The following is a 22,904-nucleotide window of genomic DNA, read 5'->3' on the forward strand; positions in this document are numbered from 1 at the left end:
CCTCCTTTATTCAATGGTTTAAATTATACATATTGAAAAGCATGCATGCGCATATTCATTCAAGCACTTGATTATGATCTATAGAGTATTATAATCAATAGATCACAACACCCACTGTCACCATTGATGGCAATATTATCCCAAAATCTGAAACGGATTGGGATGACAATAATAAAAAAATAGCTCAATTGAATGCTAAAGCAATGAACGTACTTTATTGTTCACTTGATGCAAATAAATTTAATTTAATTTTTTCTTACATTTCAACCAAAAAAATATGGGATAGACTTGAGGTCATCCATGAGAATACCAATCAAGTAAAGAAATCTAAAATAAATATATTGGTGCATTAGTATGAACTTTTCAAAATAGAATCAACTGAAAGTATTACTAAAATATTTATAGGATTTATTGATATCATAAATAAGCTTAAGAGCTTGAAAAAATAATATACTAATAGTGAACTTGTAAGAAAAATTTTTAGGTCTCCTTTTCGAGCTTGAAAAATAAAGGTGATGGCTATACAAGAAGCAAAGGATCTCAAAATTTTTTTTCTTAAAGAACTTCTTGGTTCTCTCATGACACATAAGTTAACCATGAAGCAAAACATAGAAGATGAGGCTAAAAAGAAAAAGACCATGGCACTCAAATCTTTAGCCAAAGAAGAAAATGAAGATAGTGAAGACGCCAAAGAAGGTGATGATGATGAAGAGTTGGCCCTCATAACCAAAAAATTCAAATAATTCATAAAGTAGAAGAGGCCAAACTTCAAGAGAAGATCTTTCTCCAAGGGTGAGGCTAGCAAAGATCGAGAGAAAGATAAAGACAAGGAGCTACCTACATACTTTGAGTGCAAAAAATTAGACCATTTCAAGATAGACTATCCTCTACTAATGAAATCTTCTAAGAAAGTGAGGAAGAAGATAATGATGGCTACTTAGAGTAATAGTAAAAATTCAAGTTTAGATGAGAAGGCATAAGAGATGGTCAATGACTACCTTATGGCTTAAGAGGATGAGGTAATACTTGATACTTAAATAGAATTTACATTTGAAAAATTACAAGAAGTATTTTATGATTTGATTGACGAACTTAAAAAGCTTACTTTGAAAAATAAAAATCTCAAATCATCAAATCAAACTTTGATCAAGGAAAAGAAAAAAAGAAACTAAAAAATATAAACCTATGATTGATAAGTTTACCTTAAGTTCTAAAAAACTATAAATGATACTTAACAATTAAAAGGCTATTTTTGATGAAGCAAGAAATGGATTTAAAACTCAAAAGAAGCAAAAATTTTTGAAGAATTTTTTCGTAAAAGAACCATCATCAATCTCTCAAAGTATAATCTATTTTTACTATGATAAAATTGGACATAAATCATATATATGTAATTTTAGAAAAATAAAAAATGATCAAAATATTAAGAAAGTGTGAGTTCCTAAAGGAACCATGGCTACTAACTCTAAAGGATCCAAAGACTTGGGTACCTAAAACCACTACTTGATTTATGATTGTAGATCTACTTGTAGCCAATGAAAAGAAAAAAAATGGAATCTCGATAGTAATTGCTCAAGACACATGATGGGTAATAAGAAGCGCTTTATCACTCTTGAATCTAAAGGAGTGGTGATCTTTGACGATAATGGCTAAGGGCACATTATCGGAAGTGGTAAAATATGTATTACTCCTACGTCTATAGAAAATATACTTTTAGTAGATGGTTTAAAGCATAATTTATTGAGCATAAGTTAGCTTTATGACAAAAAATTTAAAGTAATTATTGAATCACTCATGTGTATAGTAACTAGTCCCATTGATGATAACATAGTTCTTATTGGACATAGGCATGGAAATGTCTATATAGTTGATTTGGATGATCATTCCAAAAAAAATGGCCAATGACTAGTTACAATGAATGCTAAAATTAATGAAAATAGTTGGTTATGGCATTACAGATTAGGGCATGCTAGCATGGACTTAATTTCAAAACTAATTAAAAGAGATATTGTGAAAGGTTTACTAAAACTTGACTTTGAGAAAAATAAAATTTATGATGCATGTCAATTTCAAAAACAAACTAAAAATTTTTTTATCTAAAAATTGGTTTCAACTTCTAGACCTCTTGAACTACTTCACATGGATTTATTTGGACTAACTAGGATCACAACCTTAGGTGGCAAAAAATATGGACTTATGATTATAGATGATTTTTTTAAATTCACTTAGATTTTATTTTTGACATAAAAGGATGAAGGTTTTTCTGTATTCACTAAATTTTTCAAGAAAGTATCAAATGAAAGAACCTAACAATTATTTATATAAAAAATGATCATTAAATTAAATTTAAAAATTAGTATTTTAAAAACTTTTGTAATGAAAAAGAAATTAACCATAATTTTTTTGCTCCTAGAATATCTCAATAAAATGAGATTGTTGAAAAAAAAATAGAATCCTAGAAGAAATTGCCCGTACCATATTGTGTGAAAAAAACTTTCAATATACTTTTGGATCGAAGCCATTAATACAGCATGTTATATTTTAAATAAAGCCTTAATTAAATTTATTTTAAAGAAAATCTCTTATGAACTTATAAAAAATAGAAAACCAAATATTAGTTATTTTCATATCTTTAGTTGTAAATATTTTATTTTAAATAATGGTATGTTGTGCTCTGATACCACTTATTGGAGGAGGAAGAAAGAAGGAAAAGAGAGAAAAATACTATAAATAAATCAAGATAACATGGATTGGCCTCAAGCCTACCTTCATGGGTGTGCAAGCTTCACTATGAGAGAAAAAAAAATTAAATAAATATAAGAAAAACTCACCACTTAACTCATGTACAAAGATCTCTCAATAAGAAGCCCCAAAACTGTCATAAAAGCTCTCTGAAATCTATCAAGAATTCTCTCTGCATGATCAAGATATCATCAGCTACCCAATATAATAAACGGCTCATCAATCGAAGTTACATTACCTCCAAAAATCTCAAAATAGTGTTTCACTAGGACACTGGCTTCAAATCAAATCTTAGAACTCTTCTGGAACATCCGATTGTAGCCAGCTTGAACCAGAGCTGTCCGATCATGCAATCAGGCATCCCCAGGCTCTTGATCAATCTCAAAATGATCTAGACCATTTGATCATGATCGGCTCGCTCCAGAGCCATCGGATCCATAGAAACTACAGCCGTCAGATCCTCACAGGCGCACATTTGACTTGTCCGATCGCACAAAGACTCCAACCATCATATCCCCACCGCAAGCGACACCGATCGTTGGATCATGCCTTTGATCCATGCATGGCCTATGAGCCACGACAGAGCATGGTCCACCATGGACCGCGAAGGGTAAACGGGCTTGGGCACCTGAATCGGGCTGGGGCCATGCGCTGGGCCACACCTGGGCTGGCCCATGCAGCTGCCAGCCTGCGCCTGCCCATGGGTCCCTCCAACGGCCCATGGGTCATACAAGCTACTTCCAACCTACTTCCTCATGCGTATCTCCTACGTTTGGACTCCATTTGGGTTGATCTTGGGTTCATTGGATTTCATTTTTCATCATGAACCTCATTTTTTACTTATTGTAGACCAAATCTCTAGATATTTTTCTCAACAATCTCCACCTCGATTCGATGTTCGGCCTCTACCTATCTTTGAGAGTTTGTGATCTATCTCACCCTCATACCCTAGGGCACACCTATTATCTTATGGATGGACAAATGTGGGAGTCGAGCCAGGTCACTCGATCTCACCTTCGTAATGGGCTGTGTCCACTCTGACCAAAGATCTGTTCGAAAAAATCTCCTACAGTAATAAAAACTTCACTGTATGACGTCGCCTCTCATCCTTTCGAGTCTCGCATCTTGCATCCGATCCATCTCTATCTGAAGCTCCACCTCGCACAGGACTCCCCCTGACTCCTGAAGCTCCATTTCACACTGGGCTCCTTGTTAAGTAGTAATGTTCTCTCATCCTCTTCTCTCCCTCCAAAATAATCCTATCACTACACATAACCTTTAGGATTCCATCACCAGCTATCCACCTGTAGCCATTTGAATTCAGTCTGTTCAATGAGATAAGATTCTATCTGAAATCGGGTATCTATCGGACCTTCTCTAATCTTCTCATTACACCATCATGTGTCCTCCAGCTGACTATCTCGATGCCTCTGATCACACAGCTTGATCCATCCGACTGATGAACAGTATCCTCATTACTCTTCAGAAAGTTAAACAGCTCTTCTTTGCAACATACATGATGGATGTATGTAAAATCTAAAATTCATTACTAGGAAGAAGTAGATACCTCGTTAGATATCACTAGAACATCATCCTCTGACTCGCTACTAGCCGTCACTGCAGCAGCCTTTGTCAATCCCTAAGTTGAGGACAATCTCTGGCATGATGCTTCAACTCATCATACCGATAGTACCTGATCGTGCTGGGGTCCCTCATCTTGGACCTGGATCATCCTCATCATGATCTTTTACTGCTTCATCTGCTGCCATTTGCTCTTTCAGAAACTACCAAAGTTGAGCTTTCTCCATCTGAGCTCGAAGCTGGGTTCTTCCTCCTGAGAATCTCATTCTGAAGAATCGTTATGGTGATCTTATCTATCTTGATGGTGCTCTTTTTCAGTAGAAGAGTAGTCACCAAAGACTCATACGAGGAGAGAAACGATGCTAGCAAGACCAATGTCCTGATCTTTTCCTTAACTTTCTCACCTATACTGAGAAGATTGGTGAGAATCTTTTAGAAGTGACTGAGATACTCCTGCACGCTCTGTCCCTCATCCATCCATAGTTGGTAGAACTACCTCCATAAGAAAAAAACATTGGTAAAAGACTTCGCTGTGTACAACTCTTTGAGCTTCGATCATAGCACTATCGGATAAGTCTCATCAAGTACATAGATCACCATCTCATCCATTTGGTACAAGTAGATAGTACTCACTATCTACATCTGTAGCCGCTTCCAGATCTTCTCCTCCATAGTCGGTGGCTTTTTCTCATATAAGAGAGCATCGATCAATCCGTGTTGGATGAGCACATCCTTTACCCTCACTTTCCACAAAGGAAAATTACTTTTCTCGTCAAATCGGTTGATCTACATCTTGATTGTACTTATCTTCTTCATCTTCTATCTCGATCAACACCACCTCTATCTGGACCGTCTGGTACCACTTGTCCATGGTAATTAGGATCTGATACTAATTGTTGTGCTCTGATACCACTTGTTTGAAAAGAAAGAAAGAAGAAAGAAAAAAAAAATATCACAAATAATCAAGATAACATGAATTGGCCTCAAGCCTACCTCCATGGAACGTACAAGCTTTACTATGAGAGAAAAAAAATCAAACAAATATAAGAGAAACTCACCACTCAACTTTTGTATAAAGATCTCTCAACAAGAAGTCCTAAAAGTCTCACAAAAGCTCTCTAAAATCTCTCAAGAAGTCTCTTTGCACGATCAGGATGTCACCAACTACTCAATGCAACAAACGGCTCATCAATCGAAATTATATAGCCTCCAAAAATTTCAAAATAATATTTCATTAGGATATTGAACTCAAATCAAATTCTAGAACCCTTCTATACCATCTGATCATGACCAACTTAAATCAGAGCCGTCCGATCATGCAATCAGGCATCCCTAGGCTCCTGATCAACCTTGAAATGATCTGAACCGTTCGATCATGATAGGCTCGCTCCAAAGCCATCGGATCACATAGAAACTGTGGCTGTCAGATCCTCACAGGCACACATCTGACTCATCCGATTGCGTAAAGACTCCAGCCATCAGATCTCCACCGCAAGTGATGTCGATCATTGGATCACGCCTCCAGTCCTTGCGCGGCCTATGAGCCATGATAGAGCATGATCCACCATGGATCGTGAAGGGTAAACAGGCCTAGGAACAAGTGCCAGGTCAGGGCCATGCGCTGGACCACGCCCGCGGTCGGCCCGCACGCACCTGGGCTGGCCCATGCAGTCGCTAGCCTGCACTGGCCCATGGGTCCCTCCGACGGCCCATGGGTCGTACCAACTGCTTTCGACCTGCTTCATTGTACGTATCTCTTCCATTCGAACTTGATTTGGATTGATCTTGGTATGGTTGGATTTTATTTTTCATTCTGAACCTCATTTTTAATTTATTGTAGATCGAATCTCTAGATATTTTCTCAATAATCTCCATCTCGACTCAATATTCGACCTCCACCTGTCTCTGAGAGCCTGTGATTCGTCTCGCCCATGTGCCTGCTATCTCATGGATGAGCAAACATGAGAGTCAAACCAGGCTGCTTGATCCCACCTTCATAATAGACTGTGTCCACTCTGATTAAAGATCTGCTCGAAAAAATCTCCTGCAGCAATAAGAACTTCACTCTACGACGTCACCTCTCATCCTCCTGAGTCTCGCATTTCGTGTCTGATCCTTCTCTATCTGGAGCTCTACCTCGCACGGGGCTCCCTTGGCTCCTGAAGCTCGACCTCGCACTGGACTCCCTGTCAGGTAGTAATGTTCTCTCGTCTTCTTCTCTCCCTCCAAAATAATCCTATCACTACGCATAACCTTCATGATTCCAACACCAGCTATCCACCTATAGCCATTTGAATTCAGTTTGCTTAGTGAGATAAGATTCTGTCTGAAATTAGATATGTATCGGACCTCATCCAATCTTCTCAATGTACCATCGTGTATCTTTCAGCTAACCATCTCGATGTCTTTGATTGCACAGCTTGATCTATCCGACAGATGAACAGTACCCTCATTACTTTTTAGAGAGTTAAACAGCTCTTCTGTGCAATATACATGATGGTTGCATGCAGAATCTAAATTTATTGCTAGAAAAAAGTAGATATCTCATCAGATATCACTAGGACATCATCCTCTGACTCGCTACTGACCATCACTGTAGTAGCCCTCGTCCGATCCTTGAGTTGAGGATAATTTCTGACATGATATCCCAACTCATTACACCGATAGCACTTGATCGTGCTGGGGTCCCTCGTCTTGGATCTGGATCATCCTTTTCACGATCTTCTGCCGCTCCTCTACTGCCACCTGCTCTTTCAAGAACCATCAAAGTTGAGCTGCCATCATCTAAGCTCGAAGTTGGATTCTCTTTTTTGAGAATCTCATTCTGAAGAATTACTATGGTGATCTCATCCATCTTGATGGTGCTCTTTTTCACTAGAAGAGTAGTCATCAAAGACTCATACGAGGGGAGAAGTGATGCTAGCAAGACCAACACCTTGATCTTCTTCTCAACCTTCTCATCTATACTGAGAAGATCGGTGAGAATCTTTTAGAAGTGGTTGAGATACTCTGCACGCTCTATCCCTTATCCATCCATAGTTGGTAGAACTACCTTCATAAGAAAAAAATATTGGTGAGAGGCTTCGTCATATACAACTCCTCAAGCTTCGACCACAGCATCATCAGATAAGTCTCATCAAGTACATCAATCACCACCTCATCCATCTGGTACATGCAGATGGTACTCACCATCTACATCTATAGCCACTCTCAGATCTTTTCCTCCATGGTTGGTGGCTTTTTCTTATACAAAAGAGCATCGATTAATCTGTGTTGCATAATCACGTCTTTTACCCTCATTTGCCACAAGAAGAAATTGCGCTTCTCATCGAACCGGTTGATCTACACTTTGATTGTGCCTGTCTTCTCTATCTTCTATCTCGATCAATACCACCTCTATTTGGATCATCTGATGCCACTTGTCTACGGTAATCAGGCTCTAATACTAATTATTGTGCTCCGATACCACTTGTTGGGAGAGGAAAAAAGAAGAAAGAGAGAGAAAAATATTCCAAACAAATCAAGATAATGTAGGTTGGCCTCAAGCCTATCTCCATGGGGCATACAAGCTTCATTATAAAAGAAAAAATAATCAAATAAATATAAAAAAAAATCACCACTCCATCCTTATATAAAGATCTCTCAACAAGAAGTTCCAAAAATCTCATAAAAGCTCTCTAAAATCTCTCAAGAAGTCTCTCTGCATGATCAAGATGTTACTAACTATCCAATGCAACAAACATCTCATCAATCAGAGTTATATAGCCTCCAAAAATCTCAAAATAATATTTTACTAGGATATCAAGCTCAAATCAAACCCTAAAATCTTTCTGAACCATTTGATCATGATTGTCTTGAACCAGAGCTGTTCAATCGTGCAATCAGGTGTCTCTAGGCTCTTGATCAACCTCAAAATGATTTGGACCGTTTGATCATGATTGGCTCGCTCCAGAGTCATTGGATCGCATAGAAACTACGACCGTTGGATCCTCATAGGTGCACATCTGACTCATCTGATCGTGCAAAGACTCCAGCCATCAGATCCCCACCGCAAGCGATGCCGACCATTTGATCGTGCCTCCAATCCATGCATGGCCTATGAGCCACGATAGAGTGTAGTCCACCATAGACCGTGAAGGGTAAATGGGCTTAGGCACCCACACCAGGTCGGGGCCGTGCACTGGGCCACACTCGTGGCCGGCCTGTGCACGCCTAGGCTGGCCCGTGCAGTCGCTGGCCTGTGCCAGCCCGTGAGTCCCTCCGACGGCCCGTGGGTCATACCAGCTGCTTTCGGCATGTTTCCTCATGTGTATCTCCTCCGTCTGGATTCCGTTTGGATTGATGTTGGTTTCATTGGATTTTATTTTTTATTTTGAACCTCATTTTTTACTTATTGTAGATCAAATTTTGAGATATTTTTCTCAACAATCTTCACCTTGACTCGATGTTTCACCTCCATATGTCTCTGAGAGCCTGTTATCCATCTCGCCCTCACGTCTTGAGACACGCTTGTTGTCTCATGGATGGACAAATGTGAGAGTCAAACCAGGCCGCTCAATCCCACCTCTATAATGGGCTGTGTTCACTCTGACCAAAGATCTGCTTGAAAAAGTCTCCTACGACAATAGAAACTTTACTCTACAACGTTGTTTCTCATCCTCCCTAATCTCGCATCTCGTGCCTGATTCATCTCTATCTGGAGCTCCACCTCACACAGAGCTCCCCCTAACTCCTGAAGCTCCACCTCACACTAAGCTCTCTATCAAGTAGTAATGTCCTCTCATCCTTTTCTCTCCCTCTAGAATAATCATATCATCGCATATAACCTTCAAGATTCCATCACCAGCTACCCACCTGTAGTTGTTTGAATTCAGTCTGCGCATTGAGATAAGATTCTGTCTGAAATTGGGTATGTATCGGGCCTTGTCCAATCTTCTTATTGCACCATCATGTGTCCTTCAACTAACCATCTTGATATCTCTGATCGCACAGCTCGATCCATCCGATAGATGAACAGTGTCCTCATTGCTTGCTAAGGAGTCAAACAGCTTTTCTCTACAATATATATGATGAGTGCATGTAGAATCTAAAATTCATTGCTAGAAAATAGATGCCTCATCAAATATCATTAGGACATCATCCTCTGACTCGCTACTTGTCGTCGCTACAGTAGCCCTTATCCAATCCCTGAGTTGAGGGTAATTTCTGACACAATGCCCCAACTCATCACACTGGTAGCACCTGATTGTGCTGTGGTCTCTCATCCTGAACCTAGATCGTACTCCTCACGATCTTCTGTCGCTCTGTCTGCTGCCACCTGCTCTTTTAGAAACCGTCAAAGCTAAGCTGTCGCTATCTGAGCTCGAAGCTTGATTCTTTCTCTTGAGAATCTTATTCTGAAGAATCATCATGGTGACCTCGTCCATCTTGATGGTGCTCTTTTTCACTAGAAGAGCAATCATCAAGGACTCATATGAGGGGGGAAGCGATGTTAGCAAGATAAATGCTCTGGTCTTCTCCTCAACCTTCTCACCTACACTGAGAAGATTGGTGAGAATCTTTTAAAAATAGCTGAGATGCTCCTGCATGCTCTATCCTTCATCCATCTATAGTTGGTAGAACTATCTCCATAAGAAAAGAGCATTGGTGAGGGACTTCATCATGTACAACTCTTTGAGCTTCGACCACAGCTCCATCAAAAAAGTCTTACTAAGTATATGGATCATCATCTCATCTATAAGGTATAAGCAGATGATACTCATCGTCTGCATCTGTAGCTACTCTTAAGTCTTCTCCTCCATAGTGTGTGGCTTTTTCTCCTACAAGAGAGTGTCAATCAACTCATGTTGGATGAGCACGTCCTTCACCCTCACTTACCGCAAGAAGAAATTGCTCTTTCCATCAAACTGGTTGATCTTCATCTTGATTGTGCTTGTCTTCTCCATCTTCTATCTCGATCAACATCACCTCTGTCTGGACCGTTTGGTACTACTTGTCTACGATAACCAGACTCTGATACCAATTATTGTTCTCTGACACTACTTGTTGGGGGAGAAAGAAAGAAGAAAGAGAGAGAAAAATATCACAAACAAATCAAAATAATGTGGATTGGCCTCAAGCCTACCTCCATGGGGCATGCAAGCATCACTATGAGAGAAAGAAAATCAAACAAATATAAGAGAAACTCACCACTTAACCTTTGTACAAAGATCTCTTAATAAGAAGCTCCAAAATCTTAATAAAAGCTTTTTGCAACTTCTCAAGAAGCTTCTCTATATGACCAAAATGTCATCGACTACCCAACATAACAAACGGCTCATCAATCGGGGTTATATAGCCTCCATAAATCTTAAAATAGTATTTCACTAGGATATCGATCTCAAATCAAATCCTAGAATCCTTCTGGTCCGTTCGATCATGATCAGCTCAAATCAGAGCCGTTCGATCATGCAATCAGGCATCCCCAGACTCCTGATCAATCTTAAAATGATCCGGATCATTCGATCATGATTGGCTCGCTCCAGAGCCATCAGATCGCACAAAAATTGCGGTCATCGAATCCTCACAGGCGTGCATCTGACTCATCCGATCGTGCAAAGACTCCAGCTGTCAGATCTCCATTGTAAGTGACACCGACCATTGGATCGTGCCTTCGATCCATGCACGGCCTATGAGCCATGATAGAGCATGGTCCACCGTGGACTGCAAAGGGTAAACGGCCCTGGGCACCCACGCTGGGTCGGGGCCATATGCTGGGCTGCATTCGTGCATGCCCGCAGTCGGCCCATATGCGCTTGGGCTGGCTCATGCAGCCACCAACCTGCGCCAGCCCATAGGTCCCTTTGGCGGCCCGTGGGCCATACCAGTTGCTTCTGGCTTGCTTCCTCGTACGTATCTTCTCCGTCTGGACTTTTTGAGCGGATCTTGATCTTGTTGGATTCTATTTTTCATCCTAAATGTTATTTTTAGCTTATTATGAATCGAATCTTGAGGTATTTTTCTCCATATGGTAAGAATAGTTTAGGTAAATTCGATGCAAAATCAGATAAAGATATTTTCTTAAGATATTCCATATTTAATAAAGCATATAGGGTCTTCAACAAATACACATTGATTGTTGAAGTGTCAATACATGTGATTTTTGATTAAATTAATGACCTATCTTCTAGAAAAGAAGATATTACTGATGATGCAAGTTTAATTGACAATGGCATGGAGAAGCTTACCCTTAAAGAGTCGACAATCCAAAATGACAAAGAAGAAAGGGAGGCTGAGAGGAAAGATGAAAACCATAAGAGTACTCAAATTGAAAGCTTATCCAAGGAATGGAGGTATGCATATGGTCATTCTAAGGATCAAATTATTGGTAATCCATCGTAAGGATTAAGAACTCGTGCATCCTTAAGAAATGTTAATAACTACCTAGCATTTGTATCTTATATAGAATCTAAAAATCATTGAAAAAGCTGAAAATGATCCTTATTGGATAATTGCTATGCAAAAAGAATTAAATCAGTTTGAATGAAAGAAAGTATGGATACTTGTTGATAGACTTAATGATCATCCAATAATAGAAACTAAGTGGGTATTCAGAAATAAATTAGATAAAAATAGTATAGCAGTAAGAAATAAAATAAGGCTAGTAGCTAAAGATTACAATCAGAAAGAAGGTATTGATTTTGATGAAACTTATGCTTCTGTTGCTAGATTAGAAGTTATTAGATTGTTACTTACTTTTACATACTTTATAAATTTTAAATTATATCAAATGGATGTTAAGAGTGTATTTTTGAATGGATTTATTTCAAAAAAAATTTATGATGAACAATCACCTAGTTTTGAAGATCATAATTTTTCAAACCATATTTTTAAATTACAAAAAGTCTTATATGGTTTAAAGCAAGCACTCCATGCTTGGTATAAAAGATTAAACAAATTTCTAATTGAAAATGGCTTTGCAAAAGGTAGTGTAGACACATTGTTTCTAAAAAAAAATTGATGACTTGCTAGTTATGCAAATTTATGTAGATGACATCATATTCGGTGCTATTGATGAATCTCTTGTCAAAAATTTTTTAAGCTAATGCAGGGGGAGTTCGAGATGAGCTTGATAGGAGAACTAAACTTCTTCCTCAAACTTTAAATCAAGTAAATCAAAAAGAAAATCTTTATTAATCAAAGTAAGTACACTAAAAAAATAATCAAGAAATATGAGATGGAGACTAATAAACCTTTTGGTACACTGATGAGCTCTTCATGCAAACTTGATAAAAATGAGAATGATAAGAATATCGATCACAAACTCTATAAAGATATTATTGGATCCTTACTCTACATTACTGCTAGTAGATCTGATATAATATTTAGTGTATGTATATGTGCTACATATTAAGCAAATCCTAAGAAATCACATCTATTAGCTATTAAAAGAATTATTAGATATTTAATAGAAACTTATACTATTGGTTTGTGATATTCAAAGAACTCTTCAATTGATTTAATTGCATATTTTAATGTTGATTTTGTTGGTTGTAAATTTAATAGAAAAAGCACTAGTAGAACATATCAATTTTTAGGTGTTAACTTAATTTTTTGATTTAGCAAGAAATAAAATTTGGTAGCGTTATCCACGACAGAAGCCGAATATATCACAGTCGAAAGTTGTTGTGCTCAAATCTTATGGATCAAGCAACAACTAGAAGATAATATAATCAAATTAAATAAGATATCCATAAGATGTGATAATACAAGTACAATCAATCTAACCAAAAATTTTATTCAACATTCAAGAACTAAACATATTGAAATAAGACACTACTTCATAAGAGATCATGTTCAAAATGATAATGTATTGCTAGAATTTATTTGTATTGATAAATAATTGACAAATATTTTCATTAAACCTCTTAGAAAAGATAGGTTAAGCATGATTAGAAGGGAACTAGGTGTTTGTGATCCCTTTGCTTAAATTTTTTCAAAACTCATAGATACATCAAATCTATTGATCTTTTTCATTTAAATTTTATCCACTCTGATCTTCTTAAATTCTTGTCTCTAAACCTCCTTTGAAAAATCAGTTTTTCATTATGCTTGGGCTTGAGTCGACTCATGGTTTAGTCTGAGTGGACTCGTGCTTGAGTCGACTCAAGAGTTTATTGAGTCGACTTATGGTCGAAAATGTAGTTTTTAAATCCGAGTTGTTCTTGCCCTTCCTCCCCTATTCATTTCACCCTTTCACTGTTTGACCTAAAAATATTCTCTAAGGCCGTGAGGGCCCCAATTGATCCTTCCACCTATCTTTTTCCTTCCAAATTTCTTGGATTTGACTCCGATGTGTGCAATGGGGCCGCGAAGAAAGTGATTAGCTGTCAAGCGGATGCTACCTCAAGCCGAGCGTGAATCTTCAAGGGATAGTGACTCAGATTATCAAGGAGGTACTACCACTCCTCATCGCTCTCCCGTTTTTCCTTCGCCCCGTCACATATCTTTTCGATTGGCAAGTCACAATGGGGTGGAATGTTGATTTTTGCTTCTTTGATCGAAAGGAATTTCGGATTAGAAATTGGATCCCCCTGCAAGGTTGGAAACAATTTTTCTCTATGAATCAACCCACCTATCCACGATGGGTACATGAGTTCTACCGATCCATGGTGTTGGGAGAAAGTGACATTGGCAGCATAGTTAAAGCAGTCACCTTTCTCCTTACATTGAGAGGTTAGGGTAGATATGGGGCTGCCATTTGAAGGAGTCGTTCTTCAACATCCATTCAACAAAGATTAGGCTCTACAGATGGTTATGGGAAGAGATGATATGGACAGCATTTCTGAGGTGCAAGCAAATCGCTCATCTATGGAAATGAGGATCCTTAGTCACATAGTGGCTAGGATCATCTTTTCTAAGATCGGACAATTCAATCTTGTCCCTGAGCGAGTGATAGAGATTATAGACTGCATTATTTGAGGATAGCCTTTGAACCTCCCACTGTTGATTTTCACCCAGATGTGAGATAGAGTGGGGAGAGTCAGGGCATGCCTTTCTTAAGGCATGGCCTTGACTTCAGTATTTTGGGAGGTTGGTATTGATCTTGAGGGAGAGCTATCTATGGATCTGTGTCATACCGACATATATGATGAGTGGATCCTCATTCGCATGGAGTACTGCAGGGTTGGTCATAGATGGATTAGGCGCATGTCTGGGTAGGAGCAGCAGCAACCTGCGGTCATTAGAGGACCAAGTTAGCAGACTACTCATGATTCTAATGCTCCTCCGCCATAGCCTGATGATCTTTATAGGACTCCTCCTAGCCGTTCAGTGAGAGGTCCGTCTTCTCATTCAGCCCGTGCACAGTTGGACGATGATCAGATGGTGAGGCTACGATAGATTATGTTGGATGGACTTCGACCTCAGATAGACCGCATCGAGGCACAGCTTGTGAGACTTTTATCTAAGGTGAGCAGTTTGGCTTAGAGGATGGATATTATGGAGAGTCGAGATAGATTCGGAGTGCCTCAGGACTTCACTTTTTTACTTCTAATTTTGATAAGGTAGCCGTGGATTTACTGAAGACACATGCTTCATCTGGATCAGTGACGATAGCAGCAGCAGTGGCGGTATCAGCATTAGCAGCAGTAGAGGCAGCAGCAGATATCACTTTTGATCCTATCTCTCCACCTACTTCATAGCCACCCTAGAGCGCATACATCCAGCCTTTCGCTCAACCACCTCCTAGACCTTTTAGGACATACTCTAGAGCAACTATAGGAGATCTCTCCACTCATACTAGGAGTAGGAGATCTGATCTTCCTATCACTAGGATCAGTTCCTCCACTCTTGAGGTCTCATCCAATAAGGATCATGTAAGGATTTGATGCCTCAAGATTCAGCCCACATTGAGCCCACAGCGAGGTTCGCGGCGAAAAATGGAGTCCAACGAGATCAAGATCACCTGAAACGGAGCTCGGATGGAGAAGATACGAGCTTTTGAAGTCGGCACGAGAATCGAGGTGGTGGAGGACCGCCGGCGACTGGCGGCGGGCGGCGGGCGGCAGCGGTGCGGCCGCAGGCGACGGCGCGTGGGACGCGCGACCCAGGCCCGCGCGGGCGGGGGCCCGCGGCCCAGCCGGGCGCGCGGCCCAGGCGCGCGCAGGCCTGCGCGCAGGTGCGGCCCAGGCCCGCGCGCGCGGGCCGGCCCAGGCCAGCAGCCTGCTGGCCTCCTTGCCCCGGTCCACCGTGGACCGGGTGGTCCACGGCGCGGCCTGTGGACCGCGTGGACGTTTCCCACGCATTTCTCACGGTCCACGGCACTATTCCGTGGACCGGAGCGCGATCTAAGGGCCGAGGAGGCTCCCGGTCTTGATCCGACGGTCCAGGTGGTTTTTTGGCTTTGTTTAGGACTCCTAATCCCTCTCTAATCAAGTTTAAACCTACGTTTAAGCCTTTAAAAAGGCCTGAGATGAACAGAGAAGGATAGGTGCTCGGGTTTCTCGCCTACGAAGGCCGTACGAACCAGAGGAGAGAGAGGCTTGAGGCTGCTGAGAGAGAAGGAGCAAGAGGCTCCTGGACAGCGGTCACCAGGCTCTTCAGGGGTTCAGGGGGGTCTCCAAGAGAGAGAGAGCTTTTGTGAGGGGAACTTCAGGTGAGAGAGAATTGGGTGTACAAGGGTTGAGGGTGAGGTCTCCTCTTGTAAAATTTTTTTTTTCATAGTGAAGTTTGCATGCCCCGTGGAGGCGAGCCCTTTTGTGGCTGAACCACGTATTTTGATTGTTTTTCTTTTAGTTTTGTTTCTTCTTTCTTCCTGCTGCATCGCGTGGTACTGAAAGGATCTTGGGAGGTGGTGTCCTGGCCAGACATCCACCCAACAGATCAAACCTAACTTATGTTCTAGGATTTGTTTTGCTCATGTCTTAGATATTATCTTAGTATTCTAGTATCTAGTTTGTGCTTTAGCTTTCTATTTATATGTATGTTTATCTTGGTGGCTATTGTATTGTGCTTGATTCACTTTTTGTATGCAGTATATGCTAAACATTGTACTTCCTTTATATATCAATGAATGATGGTATTAATGAATATTGTACTTTTATTTTTTATCTATGTTATTTATTGATGTATTATTTGATGATGATAAAAAAAGAGAAAATATATATACAGTAAAGCAAATCGATACATAAAAGATAAAATCGGTACATAAAATATTTAAATGATAAAATGGCACATAGAGCACTTAACTAATGCAAAATGGCACAAAGTGGCAACTAATGTAAAATGGCATATATAAAGCATAAGATGATACACATTCAATATGGCTCACTACTTTAAACAAATAAATCGGGGGAGATTCTCATGTATGAAATGATTGTTGACATTTATAAAAAGGGACAAATTTTAATTTCAAACATGATCTGAATTTTAAGACTATAACCTAATAAAATGAATTCTAACTCCTAACTTTCTTGAGAATACCAAATTATTGTTACAAACAACTATTAGTAATATGTTTATTTCTTTATTCTATGAATTTTAAAATTGAAAATATTTTATATAGACTTAAAAATTTTATCATCATCAAAAAGAAAAAAATTATTGATCCTAGATTTGATTTTGATGAATAATAAAATCTTTGAGTATATTTAGTACTAATAAATTATTTGAGTATTTAAGAGAAGTTTCAAAAGCTTGGATCCTATCTCAATGAAGCTCCATGATCTTAAATGAAAGATTTAAAGAAGAAAGACTTAAAGAGGTTAAACCAAATATTTTTCAAGAAAATAAAATTTTGAGCTGGCTCAAGAGGATGCTGAGTTGACTCTGGCACGTATTCAGTATTTGACATGGATTTTGAGTCGACTCAGACACAGAATGAGTTACTTTAGGCATGCAGACTGGCACCGACACAGAAAAGATAGAGAAGCTATTATTGACCCTACTGCTTGAGCTAACTTAAGAAGACTATGAGCCGACTCATGAGGACTGAGTCAACTCAAGGATTGGATGAATCGACTCATCAGCTCTTGATAGCTCTAACGGCTAGTTTTTAGAAAATTACAGAATTGATCTAAAAAGCTTCAAATGGCTATTTCTCATGCTCTAATGGCTACAAACCTATTTTTAGTAATGCTAACCTAGATTAGAGGGTGTCTAAGCTATTATTAAAATATGAAAACTCAAGAAAACAAAGATATAGAGGAGAAAAATTTGAGATACATTCAAAATTCTATTCAACCATTCCAGTGAGCTTTAAAGAGTTTTTACTCTATTTCAACCACTCAACCAATTGTGCAATCAAGTCATTCTCAAGTGAAAGAAGAAAGCATTCATTGCAAAAGCTCTCTAACCTCTCATCTTGTGCATCAAAGTATTACATCAGCTCATTAAAAGAGTTTGTGTTTGTATTTAAATTTTTGCACTTACATATTTAGATTTCAAATTTCAATAGGGATTGAAACTTGAGAGATAGGCTCATCCAAGTCTTGAATTGGATTTGTGCAAGCCTAAGAGTGACTTGGGGATAGATTTTGATTGGTGAGTCCGCAAAATCAACTAAATTTAGATTGTAATCCAAAAAAATAATCTTACTATAATCAGTTGATTATAGTAGAATTTTCAAGAAGATTGCTTGGAGAGTGGATGTAGGTATTGGAGATTAACACCAAACCACTATAAACCTCTTTGTTTATGTGTGTGATCTTGCTCTTGAGCTATTTACCTTCAGCTTTTATTTTTTTATATATCATTACACTACATTCACTTCATACACACTCAAAGTTAGCACATTCTTATTTAAATTAGTAAAAATTTTTGAAAACCGAATTCACTCCTCTTCTTAGGTTGTATTTCTGGGCAACAATAACTCATAGAGCCTAAACTTTGCTAAACTCTTTCTAATTCTTTTACTAAAAAAAATTTGAGTTCTCTCCATTTCAATTTTCATTCCTTACTATCTATTTTCTTATTTTTCACTATTTGTTCTCAAGGCTTCGATTGACTTAAGCATCGTAAGGTCCTAAACCGAAGGATATCTCATTAGTTTTAAGACTTTTTTTATAAGATCACCCACAGACTTCATCAACTTGATCCTCTTTAGCACTCTAGATCAGTTCTTGATCGATCTCACTGTTCTTCCTCTAGAGCCTTGTAGCAACAAGTTCTTTTCAACACGATCCTAAACTAATAGGAATGTATTTACAGATGGGAAGTAGAATCTTGTACTCACTTTGAAAGATATTGTACAAAAATAAATTTTACATTTTTGTTGTGTGTGTGCGCGCACGTGCGTGCGTGTGTGTGAACCTCTTATCATATAAGGTTCTTGATAAGAGTATGGCATGACCAAGAGAAATTATTCATTGAACATCTTTCAAGGAATAGGGTCATCAAAATGATAGCATTTCATGTGACTATAAAAAATTGCAATGCAACTGGTAGATTAAGAGTCAAGATAAGATAAAATACATTGATTTGAATTGTCAAAGATCCTTTTTTCTTTCCAATACTATAATTTGATATTTATAATGGCTCCCATTATCTATTTGGACAAATGTCTCTACTTAATTATTGATATTTATCCTCATCGATTTGCACCACACAGGCTATTATTGTCATAAATAGAAGTTATCTTTTCTATATGACTCCTAGTTATACTACTCCAATACTCTAGATAGTGGTAAGATATGTGCAGTTATCTCACTCATTCGACATTCTATGTAGTGGTATGATGGGTGTGACTATCTTTTTTGGATTTTGCTCTACTAAGACCTTGTCATAGACTGATCACTCGCTCCATTGGGTTGGCACTACATTTAGTTAGCTGGCACCTTTGGTGTTTCAACTTGTTTCTTCCTTCATATATTGACCATTGGATCATAATTAGTTTGGATGTGGTATGAACAAACTCTTAAACTACTATGATGCACTAGCAGAAAACTACATGCCAAAGTCTACTATTGCAACAAACTAGGCTAAGTGCTAAATAAAAAGGCAAAATGCAAATAAGGGTTAGATGCAACAAATAAAAATACAGGTTTTCATTTATGTAAGAAAAAGGGTAAGGTTAAACTTGAAACTAAAATAACTTATAAATCACCCAATCAAATAAATATTAATCAAGCTTTCAAGAGGAAAAAACTTAGCTTACAAAGATCACTTTAGATCAGTACTTGACCCTCTAGAGAAAAAAAAAAACTCATTGTAGAAGTACAATTTGTAAAAATAGATGCCAATAACGGAACCAATACGTCTAAATTAGTATTGATGTGGTGCTATTATCACACCAGGAACTCACATGGCACTAATTGCTGATGTGACACTAATTAGGCAAAGTTGAATTAGGTTGGTGGGTTAGATTAGGGACAAAGCAAGTCGGATTTGATGGATTTGAACCTAGATCTATAGTGCTTCCTATCATATTTAGGTCGGATCTAGATTAGATTTGGATCTACGTGGGGCTTCCTTTCTCATGAAGCCTCGAATCCTAGACCCTAATCATGAGGCAACGACAATGAGAGGACAACATTGAGGGAGCTGAGGGCAGGGAAGCGGCGGCCCTCTAGAGGTTGAAGCCAAGGGCGAAAGTCAATAATATTTCTATAGTGGTGTTGAGAAGTCAACATTGAGAAGAAGGGTGGAGATTAGTGGATAGTGGAGGAGAACAAAAGAGAAAGGTTGAGATCAACAATAGATGGGGCGAAGCTCAGAAAAGATGAGTGAATCTTAGCGGACAAGAGCGAATCTCAGTAGAGAATTTAGGATCTTGATGGAAGGAATGGATCATGGTAGTGAAAGGGGTAGTGGAAGTGCCCAACAGTGAAGATGGGGCAATTGGATCAACATGGGGTCGGGATGGGATTGAGAGAATAATATCAAGGATTTGGGCCTCGATCTAGGTGGCAGTAAGGTGGAGGAAGAGAAGATATCAAAAAGGGAGTCCAAGCAGGAGAAGAGATTAGAGTGGTGACTGTTGCTGGATATTTCAGAGAGCAACATGAGAGAGCGAGAGGGCTTTGATAAAGGAGCAGTGGGCTGCTAGTGATCAGAATGGAGATGGGGATGACAAAAAAATAGAGGATTGGTGAAAAAATAAAAGATTGAAATTTTTATATTTTTTATTTCTTTTCTCTCTCTTTTTTTTTTTTTTTATTCCACTGATCAATTGTGGATTTCGATAGATTTTCTTAGATTGGAAGAGGGTGAAGCATGGTGTGGTGCATGGAATGGAGGGTGATGGTGGTGAATTGGAGTTTGTCATAATACCAATTAATATAGGATAGAGAGAGTAGAAGAAGAGCAGAAACATGATAGGAAAGAAGAGAAGTAGAAGAAGAGCTCGTGGGAAAAAGAAAAAAGAACTCTCAATATTTTCTAGTTTCAAAAAGTCAAGTTTTATTTTTAACTAAACATCACAATAGATTTATATAAACAATTTTAAAATCCTAATAAGAGTCGGTATAAAAATAAAATATTAGATATCAAATAAAATTTCAATTCCATAACCCACAAATTCTAGCCGGATCCACATGAAAATAAAATTATCTAATTTCTCTATTTTCATCATACAAAAATAAGTTTAACTTCTTCATCAATGAACAATCCTCCACTAAGTACCAATTGAACCATGCGGAACAAGGCAATGATAAAATCTCAGAATTTGCAAAATTGGAATCAATCTCAGGGTGAACCCAGTCGAACCACAGGTCTTAAAATGCTGCTTATTTCTCGGAAGCCTGCAAGTGATAGCGCGTACGACCGAAGTATCCCCCACTAATTTCCTTGCTATTTGCGTGCTGAAATTATGCTTACCATCAAAAGGCTTCATACCTTGGCTTTCCGCGCCGTGGTAAAAGCTCGGGTTCTTCCGCTGCCATTTCCATAGGCCTCTCGTGGATGCCCCTCTCTAGTACATCAACGACACAGACATAACATTAATTATGTGAAAGAGCGAGTACATAGAGAGGCACGGAGCCCCACCTCTTCCTTTATCGCTAATCCAGTACACCTCACGTAACTCCTAATGCTAGACCGGCCACCAGGATTGGCCCATGAGTTTCCTATGCATTTCGTGCAATGAGACACGTCCCATAGTGACGTATCCTCTCTATGTTGTTGTTATTAATAGGCAGTGATTAGGCGGTGCACATGGTAGCAGTACCTGGAAGAATTATTTATTTCATCAAGTCCAGGTGTAGTCCATGACTTCATGGATTAGTTTAAGAACTATTATATGCTTGTTATATCATACATGGGACCTTGATGATTTCATTTATAAATGTCTTTAGGTTAGTTTAGTTTAGTTTTTGAGGGCTCTCTTTGATTAAAAAAGGAGCTTATAAAGTGTTAGTGATCACATTCTTTGAAGCCCTCAAAGGTTCTATTTTAGAACTTTTGGATGAAATTTGGGAGTAGGATGTTTCCTCCATGTTCATAGCCGTACTTCAGGTATGCAAATGAAATTTTGCAAGCAAATCCTCTCCATCTTTTAATATCCATGTCTTTGGCTATGTCCTTTTCGTGGTCGAATCATATAATAGTAATTTAATTAATAATTCTTAGAACATGGTGCATGTTTTTAGGCAACTAGCCTATAGCAGCATCCCTTTTCCATCGTTAGTTAAACCTCAATTATTATTTGATTATTATTCATAACTTTATTAAGAGATTGCATAGAGGATTTTGACACCGATTTCCCTAATTTGAAAAGCCTAGCAGACCTAGTTCTGAACACCAAGGCCATAAAGTGAATGAATTATAGGTTATTTGTTCGAAGTGACATCATGTTGATATATATATATATATATATATATATATATATATATATATATATATATATATATATATATATATATATATAACCATTTCTCTAACTTGGAACTGTGTAATATAATAAAACTAGTATATCCAATGGAATGTATGGGGCGCGATTTTTATTTCCAACTATGCTTGCAATATAACACAATACAACGTAGCATAGTAATAAATTATAATAAATAAAAAATTTTAAGAGCTAGCTAAATTTCTCTTACATTTTAACTCAAAAACTTTAATGATGGACGAGGAAAAATTTTCATTCTCCATAAACATACCCACATCATCAAACATTAGCATCTACATGACAAGCAGAGCACTACACAAGCGGAATTTTATGGAGAAACTCTTGTCATTATTACTAATATCATGAATATAAATATTGACTCCATTTTTTATATTTTTTAATTATTTTTAAAATACAATATGATAATATAATAAATTATAATAATAAAAAATTTTGATCATCAATTTTTTATTTCATATTAAGCAATAAATTTAATGATAACCGAACATAAACTTTCATCATTAATATCGACATTAATACTATCAGGCCCATGCAATTTGCATTGTACCATTTTTTTCTCAATTTCCCAAATATGTTAAATATAATATAATAATTAAAAAATAATAAATAAGAAATTTCAAATATTATTAATATGTATTATGCATTAAATAATAAATTTAATGATGGAACATACTAATAACAATATTATTGATAATGCCACCCACATCATATAGAAGAGCTCTACACAAGATGATTGCCTTGATGCACATCGATAATA

This window comes from Elaeis guineensis, chromosome 13 (assembly GCF_000442705.2).
Source record: "Elaeis guineensis isolate ETL-2024a chromosome 13, EG11, whole genome shotgun sequence".
NCBI lineage: Eukaryota > Viridiplantae > Streptophyta > Magnoliopsida > Arecales > Arecaceae > Elaeis > Elaeis guineensis.